Raw genomic sequence first — 9,938 nt, 5'->3', positions numbered from 1 at the left:
TATGTAAGCTCTTTCACATACACCATCATTGCAGTTTCTGTCATCTGCAGCTAATTCAGTTAGTGAGAATCAAATTATAATCACAAAACAAAATCTGTTTGTGTTATAGCAGTAAGTTGTTACGATGATGTCATGTGTTTGAGTTTATGTCAGCAGTAATCTACAGTGTTTCTAAGCATTTAGAGCTGAATGTCATTTTTTTTTTTCATTTTGAGCTCTCTGGACCCAAATTGTATGCTTGACAAATTTAAAAAATCCCATCCAAATGCTGTTGAAAATTTCAATATGAGAAATGACATGTGGAGCAAGATTTAGAAATCCGTAGTATGTAAATTCCTGTAGCATTTTAATGACAAAATCGAAAAATAATGCAATATTGTAGATTTTACTGCAGATCCAAAGCAAATTCTGCAACTATAGATTTTAAAACCAATGGCCAGATTTATCAATTTAAAACACAAACTGTCTGATTTGCCCATAGTAGCCAAGCAGGGCTAAGTTTTCATTTAACCAGAACAAGAATGCTGAGCGATTAAAGGGGTACTCCGAAGGAAAACTATTTTTTTTCCATATTAACTGGCCCCAGAAAGTAAAACAGATTTGTAAATTACTTCTATTAAAAAATCTTAATCCTTGCAGTACTTATCAGCTGCTGTATACTACAGGGGAAGTTGAGTTGTTCTTTTCTGTCTGACCACAGTGCACTCTGCTGACACCTCTGTCCATGTCAGGAACTGTTGAGAAAGGAAATTTTCCTCTAGGAAATTTAATCGTTGAAATCCTTATTTTTTATTTATTTTTTTGCTTCATGGTAAAATAGAGCAAAATATTTTATGAAACTGGTGCCTATTTTACACTGAATTGGCCGCAGAATTTTGCACAACATTTACTTAATTGCCTTTCACTACAGATTTCACTATAGAATGAAAATGAAGGGGGAGATTTATCAAACTGTGAGAGAAAAAGTGGAGTGATTTTCCCACATCAACCAATCACAGCTCAGCTTTCACTTTACCACAGCTTGTCAGCTGAGCTCTGATTGGTCACTGTGGGAAAATCTCTCCACTTTTTTTCTCACACAGCTTGCTAAATCTCCCCTATTTCACTGAAATGTCTACAAGGAACAGAGTCACTAAAATCCCATTGAAGTCAATGGGAGTATGATGCAAGGCTGGAGCGTGTGGACATTACATCTGTGGAAATAGCTGATGTGCTAACTGTGCAATATTAAAGAAAATTATGAAGAAAATTCAGATATATATGATGTTTGGGGACAGGAGGACTGAAAGTATCCTCTTAACTGCACAGAAAAAAAAAATTGGTAGCTATAATCACAAAAACATCATAAGCAGCAATGCACATGTTACCTGAACTGCTAATGCGTTCCACAAGAACCTTGACATTTGTACCCGTTCCAGATCACAGCCCAAACATTTCCCTGTCATGTTTTTCTTGTGTTCTTTGAACATTGTAACGTTGATACTGTTACCTAGAGTAGGAGTTGTGGACAGGCTGAGATAATAGGCACACCACTTCTTACCTTTCTTTTTGTTTTAGTCACCTAAATTATGGTCCTTAGGGTAAATTGCTTTATTTTTACTAAGAGAGTGTGTTTACACATTTAGATTTATCTAACAACGGCACGATCAGTCAGTACGAGGTGGTTGTGATGCGCATGCGCCGCTGCTTGCGGCACAATGCGCCATCGCTACAGACATATCAGCTGGTCGTATTAATTCTTCAGCGCACACATCCCGCCCTGATACGTAGGTAAGCCCGGAAGTGATTCCACTCTTAGTTAGACCTCATGACCATCATTCAGAGCCTTGATTGGTTGTTTATCTATATAAAACATAACCACCTATTCACCCTGATTACGCCCCGAAGAAGCCTCATTGGTGAAACATTGGGTGAGGGTGGTCTGGTGCACGTGTGTCACTCTTTTGGTAACTATACCTGTATATTGTGTTATTTGTGCTTGGTACTCTTTGCTGTGACTCTCTTATTTTGCCTCTTATATACCTACTTCACTGTTTATTTGACCACTGTGTCTGTGGGGGATTCTATTTTTGTTTGCCTCCCTATATTATTATATATTGCTATTTTCTTATGGGCATTTGTTGTTGGTGTCTCCCTATATTATTTTAGTCACGCCTATGGTAGCATTTGAGTCCCACCTGACCACCTCTTATTTTCTGTGCCTCTGTGGCCGCGGATCTGCAGCTGTATCTGCAATCTATACATTCATATATCTATATATGTATTATACTTGGTTTTAAATGTATGTATTTGGATTTTGGATTTACATGTTAATAAGATTTTGCCTATTTTTCATTATATCTGTATAAGCTTCTTTTTCCATGTATCTAATATGTTTTGGCGTAGGATCTACGCATTTTTTTCAGGGGTCATAGTGTTTACATTTAGATATTTAATTGCAACTACTAAATGCAAAACTGTAAATATAATTTGTTTCTGGCTTTATATTCATTAATTGCATTTAAAATCTAGATTCTTATTGATTTAATCCAAATATAATCCATTTAGAAAATAAAATATCCAGTGTTTATTGTCTTCCAGGCGTAGGTCCAACCATTCCGTTCAGAAGATTTGGATAACTGAGGTAAACTATCCTCCTTTTAGCCAGGTAAATTGGCTAGTAAAGATGATTGTGTACATATTCAGCTTCTTGTCCACTCAGTATTCATGTATAGACACATTCTTTTAATCTGGTGTCCATAGTACCTAATAGTTATTAAATATTTTGTATTATTGGACAAAACTCTCTTGCAAGGGTAAAGAATTATCAGGAAGAAAGTACAAAATTACTGCTTTTTTGTACACAAATATATCTTATTTTTCTCTATTTAATTCTCTGTCTTCTTTGGAAAATTGTTACTAAAATCTACAGTAGCACTGTTTATTATACTTTTATCTAATGCGGAGTAAAGTAATTCAACATATGTATTTACTGTACATTTCTATCTATCTATCTGCCTCTTTCTATCTCTCTCTCTCTCTCTCTCTATCCACCTTCTCATGATGTATTTAGCTCATTATATTATTCACTTTGCCTTTTAAAACTTGTCAACTAGCGCCTGCAATAAGACAGCAACAAAGGTAACAAAGATAGTTAGTTACATAGAGGAAGTACAGTCTTAAAATAAAGATCAGTGGAAAATCTCTAAAAATGATGTAAGAGAAACCTAGGCAGGGATTGGAGTGCGGAGGCTGGAGCAGGGTCTATAAAATCTCTCCCAGAACAAGCTCAAGAAACAAGGATTAGACAGGAGGAGGAGGAGGAGACAGAAACATACCGAGCAGACAGAAACTTTCAATCAGTTGAATTCTATTCAAGGTAAGCAGGAAAGGGATTAGCAACGTGCCGCATGATCTTATGTTCTTTAAGACATGCCTATCAATTGCATGACTTTATTTATTATGTATTATATTATTATTAGAAGACAAACTAATTACGTTTTGTATCATTCATGGTTTATCAGTTTAATTATTATGATATTTCTGATAATAAAGACTATAGAAGTATGGATTATCAAAATATTAAAAATAAGCTGGGAACACAATTGTGTGGCTTAATATGTTATATTTTAATAATAAGTCATATACATAAGAGATGGTGTTTTATAGAATTTTCTATGTTTTTATTTTGATTGAAAAAAAAGAAGAAAAAATATTTTGCTCTATGTCAGATTCCTAGAAAGCTTAAGCTTTACTGTCTTTTAACTGGTTAAGTCTCTCTGATTTTTGAAGCCATCTAAATTAAAATGTATTCTTAAAAAATGTAATAGTTTCTGTTAACATTATTTTCTAAGATATTTAGTCTGATGTTTTTTTTTTTTTTTTTCTTAGCATAATATACCATAAATAACTGATAGTTGGGGCTTCCTCTTCTGTGCCCCGGTCCTATTCAGCTAAAAAGTGACATATATATAGAATTTACCGTTTATGTGTGTACAGGTATTTCGGTCTTGGCAATACAAGTATTTGGCAACACAAGGTATAGACAGCTTACAAAGTACAGCAATACAGCAATACCTCCCTCCTTTCATCATTTTAAATAACAATTTAGATCAAATGTATAGTAATAAAAGTGATAAATGTTGATATAATCATTTTGATTATTATACTGTATATTTACAAACATATCATATAGCAAACTTAAAACATTAATTTATTTGGTTCTTCTGCAACAAATAAGAACATTTTTAAATTTTAGTATTTCTTATGGTTTGTTATATATGAATAAATACATTTAAATCAGTATAGTTTATGTGAAGGGGGAAAAATGAACAGTTTCTTAAAAAAAATGGAACATTTTTTTTTGTAGTTAACTTTTTTAATATATATATATATATATATATATATAATATATATATATGTATATTTGTTTACAGTTTGTATCTTAAATAATCTAATACTCTGTTATCACACATTATTATTATTATTGTAACAATTATAATAATAGCTACACTTTATATATTATCTATGTACCATGTTGAGCTTAGAAATATACGAGACGAGTGGAGTAGCAATGATACCTGGTATCGTCGCTACTCCACTCGTCTCCTATAGTAGTATCATATAATTAATACTTATTCTTGAGAATTCACAATGATAATATTTATTGCACATGAATATTATGGTCTAAAAATAGGGGTCATGTCTCAATAGATTTGGTCGTATGACAATTCTGTGGTACTTCAAAACAATTGGAAGTAAAGCAGTTCCCCGATGTATCCAGTTAGATTACTGCTTTAATAGAAACTAGGATCTAATTGGCTGCTACGGGCAACGGATCCACATTCTTTTATCCTTTATGTGATAAATGTCTATAGTTAAATTTGTTATAACCTAAAGAGATGTCTGTATGACACATGTCCTTTATTTTGACAGAATAATAATAATAATAATCAATCACAATAGATGTAAGAAAAAAAAACTTCCAGCTCAAATTTTTATTTTTATTATTGTTTATTGATATAGTGCCCTTAATTCCAGTGTACTTTACATTTGATAAGGGTAAAAGTACATAATACAAATGTAGGAACAATGAAAGTGACACAGATTAACTTGTGAACTGGTAGAAGGGGAAAGGACCTTGCCGGCAAAGGCTTCCAATGTACAAGAAGGATAAAATTCCAAGCTCTATTATACCTCTTGGATGCGTAGTCCTCATTTATAGCGGTGATGTAGATACATATTGTAAAAAGATAGAGGGTGCAATTGATTGTCCTCCAGACCATATATCAGATTATCAGATTATGCAGTAATACATATGAATGCTTGTAAACTAGTATGGGGGGGGGGGGGGGCAATACTCTACATACATGTACTGACTCCATGTGCGTGGTGATATTTCTAAATGCCATAGGCAGCTAGAGTAAGGTATGCATTATTCTGTTTCACTAAACAATGTGGTTAATATATTATATTAATACTTTCTAAACATAAAACAGAATAACATCAAGGATGTAGTTAAAGCCCAATCAGTACAAGATTTTATTAAAGGGGTTTCCCGATGATATTATGTCAAATTAGGCATGTTAACTTCAATAGGGCAAAAGGAATAAGATGATTCCAGACCTCTCGAGCAGTGGGTTATCTCAAAGGGGACAATGGATTGGGCAAGTTAACATTAAACACTCATGATTCTTCTTTACAGAGACAGCAAAGGGACTAACGCTCCATCCTATTTACATTAAATCATTTTTTGTTTAATCACTATGGGGGAGATTTATCAAAACCTGTGCAAAGGGAAAGCTGCCCAGTTGCTCATAGCAGCCAATCAGATTACTTCTTTCATTTTATGGAGGCCTTATTAAAAATGAAAGAAGCGAGCTGATTGGTTGCCATGGGCAACTGGACAACTTTTCCTCTGGACAGGTTTTGATAAATATCCATATACAGTACAGACCAAAAGTTTGGACACACCTTCTCATTAAGAGTTTTCTTTATTTTCATGAAAATGAAAATTGTAGATTCCCATTGAAGGCATTAAAACTATGAATGTGGAATTATATACATAACAAAAAAGTGTGAAACAACTGAAAATATGTCATATTCTAGGTTCTTCAAAGTAGCCACCTTTTGCTTTGATTACTGCTTTACACACTCTTGGCATTCTCTTGTTGAGATTCAAGGGGTAGTCACCTGAAATGGTTTTCACTTCACAGGTGTGCTGGTGTGGAGGAGGTGTGATGGTGTGGGGGTGCTTTGCTAGTGACACTGTTGGGAATTTATTCATACTGAACCAGCATGGCTACCACAGCATCTTGCCGCACCATGCTATTCCATCCGGTTTGTGTTTAGTTGGACCATCATTTATTTTCAACAGGACAATGACCCCAAACAGACCTCCAGGCTGTGTAAGGGCTATTTGACCAAGAAGGAGAGTGATGGGGTGCTGCGCCAGATGACTTGGCCTCCACAGTCACTAGACCTGAACCCAATCAAAATGGTTTGAGGTGAGCTGGACCACAGAGTGAAGGCAAAAAGGGCCAACAAGTGCTAAGCATCTCTGGGAACTCCTTCAAGACTGTTGGAAGACCATTTCAGGTGACTATCTCTTGAAGCTCATCAAGAGAATGCCAAGAGTGTGCAAAGCAGTAATCAAAGCAAAAGGTGGCTAGAACCTAGAATATGACATATTTTCACACTTTTTGTTATGTATGCAATTCCACATGTGTTAATTCCTAGTTTTGATGCCTTCAGTGTGAATCTACAATTTTCATAGTCATGAAACTAAATAAAACTCTGAATGAGAAGGTGTGTCCAAACTTTTGGTCTGTACTGTATATATAAATATATATATATATATATATATATATATATATGCAGAACTATCGCATTGCAGCACTACAAATCAGATTCCATAAATGTGGTGTCTGCTCCCCAGACCTGATGAATTAATGTCTGACATCACAGCAATGTTTCTGTCATTCCATAGGACCATTTTCAAACTTGAAAATGGTCCCATGAAAGGACGGAAACGTTGCAATGATCTAAGCAAACAAACCCACTTTTTTGCATATCGGAGGGCTGCATTAGTATTTATATATATACTAGCTGAGTACCCAGCATTGCCCGGTTTTTCCTTCCTAATCCCTGTTGTGGAGGAAAATCAACAGAGGAAGCTTTTGACTTCATATCCCGTCCTCATATCCCGTCCTCCTATCTCGACCTCCTATCCCGTCCTCCTATCCCGTCCTCCTATCCTGTTTTCCTATCTCGACCTCCTGTCCCGACTTCCTGTCCCGTCCTCCTGTTCCGTCCTGTCCCGTCTTGACCTCCCATCCTGACCTCCTATCCCGTCCTCCTATCTCGACCTCCTATCTCAACCTCCTATCCAGACCTCCTATCCCGTCCTCCTATCTCGACCTGCTATCCTGACCTCCTATCCTGACCTCCTATCCCGACCTTCTATCCCTACCTCCTATCCCGTCCTCCTATCCTTTCCTCCTATCCCGTCCTATCTCAACCTCCTATCTCGACCTCCTATCCCGTCCTCCTATCCTCCTATCCCGTCCTCCTATCCCTTCCTCCTATCCCGTCCTCCTATCCCGACCTCCTATCCCGACCTCATATCGCGACCCGTAATATGTGTACCAGGTATTGAAATATCTCCAGCCGTACGGAAGTTATGTGGGAACATACATTTCCCATTGATTTGCATGGGACTTTAAACAAAAACCCCGACCCTCACAAATGGGGGTAGTTAAGGGTTAAATTAACTATCCTATATTTTAAGTGGACATATAAGTAACATGTGACGAAGTATTATCAAAATATCTCCAGCTGTTTGGAAGTTATGCAGTAACATATATTTCCCATAGAATTGTATGGGACTTTAAACAAAAACCCCAACCCTGGCAAATAGGGGTGAGTAAGGGTTAAATTACCTATCCTATGTTTGTTGTTGACATAAAAGTAACATGTGTGCCAAGTTTCATGTTAATATCTTTAGCCGTTTGGACGTGATGCTGGAACATACACACAAACACACATACACACATACATACACACATACACACATTGGGGGAGATTTATCAAAACCTGTGCCGAGGAAAACTTGCCCAGTTGCCCATAGCAACCAATCAGTTTGCTTCTTTCATTTTTATGAAGGCCTGTGAAAAATGAAAGAAGCAATCTGATTGGTTGCTATGGGCAACTGGGCAAGTTTTCCTCTGCACAGGTTTTGATAAATCTCCCCCATTGAGTTTTATATATATACTAGCTGAGTACCCGGTGTTGCCCGGTTTTTCCTTTCTAATCCTTGTTGGGGAGGAAAATAAGCAAAGGAGGAAGCTTTTGACTTCATATCCCGTCCTCATATATTGTTTTCATATCCCAAACCCCATATCCGGTCCTCATATCCTGACCTCAAATCCCGTCATCATATCCCGGCCTCATATCCCATCCACATATCCCGTCCTCATATCCCATCCTCCTATCCCGTCCTCCTATCCAGTCCTCCTATCTCGACCTCCTATCCCGTCCTCCTATCCCGTCCTCCTATCCCGTCCTCCTATCCCGACCTCCTATCCCATCCTCCTATCCCGTCCTCCTATCCCGACCTCCTATCCTGTCCTCCTATCCTGTCCTCCTATCCCGTCTATCTATCCCGACCTCCTATCACGACCTCCTATCCTCCTATCCCGTTCTCCTATCCCGTTCTCCTATCCAGTCCTCCTATCCAGTCCTCCTATCCAGTCCATCTATCCCAACCTCCTATCCTGACCTCCTATCCTGTCCTCCTATCGAGTCCTCCTATCCCGACCTTCTATCCCGACCTCCTATATTGGTCCTCCTATCCCAGTCCTCCTATCCCGTCCTCCTATCCCGTCCTCCTATCCCATCTTCCTATCCCGACCTCCTATCCCGACCTCTTAGCCCGACCTGTAATATATGTACCAGGTATTGAAATATCTCCAGCCGTACGGAAGTTATGTGAGAACATACATTTCCCATTGATTTGTATGGGACTTTAAACAAAAACCCCAACACTCACAAATGGGGGTAGTTAAGGCTTAAATTAACTATCCTATATTTTAAGTGGACGTATAAGTAACATGTGACCAAATAGTATCGAAATATCTCCAGCCGTTTGGAAGTTATGCAGTAACATATATTTCCCATTGACTTGTATGGGACTTTAAACATAAACCCCGCCCCTGGCAAATGGGGGTGAGTAAGGGTTAAATCACCTATCCTATGTTTGTTGTTGACATATAAGTAACATGTGTGCCAAGTTTCATTTTAATATCTTTAGCCGTTTGGAAGTTTTTGTGGAACATACACACATACATACACACATACATACACACACATGTTGAGTTTTATATACCGTATTTATCGGGGTATACCACGCACCGGCCTATAACACGCACCCTCATTTTACCACGGATATTTGGGTAAAAAAAGTTTTTTACCCAAATATCCATGAAAAAATGAGGGTGCGTGTGTGCGCGTGTATACCCCGATATACCCCCAGGAAAGGCAGGGGGAGAGAGGCCGTCGCTGCCCGCTTCTCTCCCCCTGCCTTTCCTGGGATCTAGAGCGCTGCTGTCGGCCCTTCTCACCCCCTGGTTATCGGCGCTACTGCCCGTTCTGTCCCCCTGACTATCGGTGCCGGCGCCGATAGCCAGGGAGAGAGAAGCGGCGCCGACAGCCAGGGGGAGAGAAGGGGCAGCGGCACCCATTGCCGGCGCCGCTGCCCCGTTGCCTCCCCCCATCCCCAGTGGCATAATTACCTGAGTCCGGTCCGCGCTGCTCCAGGCCTCCGTCGTGCGTCCCCAGCGTCGTTGCTATGCACGGCGCGGCGCTCTGACGTCATGCGCCGCGCCGTTCAGCGCATAGCAATGACGCCGGGGACGCACGACGGAGGCCTGGAGCAGCGGAGCAGCGCGGACCGGACTCAG

General features: G+C 38.8%; 1 protein-coding gene across 1 annotated transcript in view; it reads left to right on the top strand.

Moving 5' to 3' along the window:
- The first annotated feature begins 3,306 nt into the window (after window positions 1-3,306).
- The window catches only part of OSTN (osteocrin), a 100,904-nt gene continuing 94,272 nt past the window's right edge, over window positions 3,307-9,938 (top strand). The window contains exon 1 of the mRNA XM_056563216.1: window positions 3,307-3,358. The gene's annotated coding sequence lies outside the window, so the exon portion shown is untranslated. The remainder of the gene's footprint in view (window positions 3,359-9,938) is intronic.

Source organism: Hyla sarda, chromosome 3 (assembly GCF_029499605.1).
Source record: "Hyla sarda isolate aHylSar1 chromosome 3, aHylSar1.hap1, whole genome shotgun sequence".
NCBI classification, from domain to species: Eukaryota; Metazoa; Chordata; class Amphibia; order Anura; family Hylidae; genus Hyla; species Hyla sarda.
Note: the sequence above shows the minus strand (reverse complement) of the source record. Positions and strands in the feature narration are given on the sequence as shown.